This window comes from Oncorhynchus keta, chromosome 20, assembly GCF_023373465.1.
Source record: "Oncorhynchus keta strain PuntledgeMale-10-30-2019 chromosome 20, Oket_V2, whole genome shotgun sequence".
Taxonomy (NCBI): domain Eukaryota; kingdom Metazoa; phylum Chordata; class Actinopteri; order Salmoniformes; family Salmonidae; genus Oncorhynchus; species Oncorhynchus keta.
The window spans coordinates 14168463-14170108 of NC_068440.1; positions in this window are offsets into that span (position 1 = coordinate 14168463).

Below are 1646 nucleotides of genomic sequence, written 5' to 3' on the forward strand. Positions count from 1 at the left end.
AACAAAGTCCTTTCCCCATATTGTATGGTTTTTGATAAGAACATATTTTGTGTGTGTGCGCGTGACCATAGGAATCAACAATGCTGAATTCTGCTCTTAAGATTTGTAACAAACACAAGGCCTCATACACATCACTGTACCTTCTATCAGTTAGCAGGAAGGACATCCTTAACCGTAAGGCAACAGAGTCACTATAAGGCAGCTACCAATATATTGAAGTGCTTTACCTTCACTACAGACTCATGGTCATTACCGTCTGAGATCACAGAACTGCATTTTACATAATGTTCCCAACACAAGAACTGAGTTTGGTAAGAGTGCTTTTTGATTTGCTGCCCCATCATCTTGGAACACTTTGTAGAAGTGCTTATAACTAGATCATTGTATTCTGATTGGTGATTTTAGATCCTGTTTGGATGGCTGCTGACCACAGATTGCACATGTTTATAATATCTTATGCACTTTGTACTGTTCTTCCATTCCGTTCATTATGGTGTTTATGTTGTGCTGTGTCTCATGTGTAACTAACTATATGCATGTTGCATTCTTGGCCAGGGTTCAGTTGAAAAAGAGACGTAAATCTCAATGTGACTAAATAAAAGAGGTGGGCATGGGTCCCATCAAAGAGGTGGGCATGGGTCCCATCAAAGAGGTCATAGAGGTGGGCATGGGCCCCATCAAAGAGGTGGGCATGGGCCCCATCAAAGAGGTCAAAGAGGTGGGCATGGGTCCCATCAAAGAGGTCAAAGAGGTGGGCATGGGTCCCATCAAAGAGGTCAAAGAGGTGGGCATGGGCCCCATCAAAGAGGTCAAAGAGGTGGGCATGGGCCCCATCAAAGAGGTCGAAGAGGTGGGCATGGGTCCCATCAAAGAGGTTGAAGAGGTGGGCATGGGCCCCATCAAAGAGGTGGGCATGGGCCCCATCAAAGAGGTCAAAGAGGTGGGCATGGGTCCCATCAAAGAGGTCATAGAGGTGGGCATGGGCCCCATCAAAGAGGTCGAAGAGGTGGGCATGGGTCCCATCAAAGAGGTCATAGAGGTGGGCACGGGTCCCATCAAAGAGGTGGGCATGGGCCCCATCAAAGAGGTCAAAGTGGTGGGCATGGGTCCCATCAAAGAGATCATAGAGGTGGGCATGGGCCCCATCAAAGAGGTCGAAGAGGTGGGCATGGGTCCCGTCAAAGAGGTGGGCATGGGTCCCATCAAAGAGGTCATAGAGGTGGGCATGGGCCCCATCGAAGAGGTGGGCATGGGTCCCATCAAAGAGGTCAAAGAGGTGGGCATGGGTCCCATCAAAGAGGTTGAAGAGGTGGGCATGGGCCCCATCAAAGAGGTCGAAGAGGTGGGCATGGGTCCCATCAAAGAGGTTGAAGAGGTGGGCATGGGCCCCATCAAAGAGGTCGAAGAGGTGGGCATGGGTCCCATCAAAGAGGTCGAAGAGGTGGGCATGGGTCCCATCGAAGAGGTGGGCATGAGCCCCATCAAAGATGTGGACATCAGAGAGAGGGAGGCAGACGGCAGGGAACGGTTATGTCTAATAAAGTCCTGGCCATCGTCGTTGACCATGTATCCAGCGGCTTTACCATGGTGGAGGCTGACACATTAGTTCACCCCAATCTGAAAAGATCAACTGTCAATTCCATCAT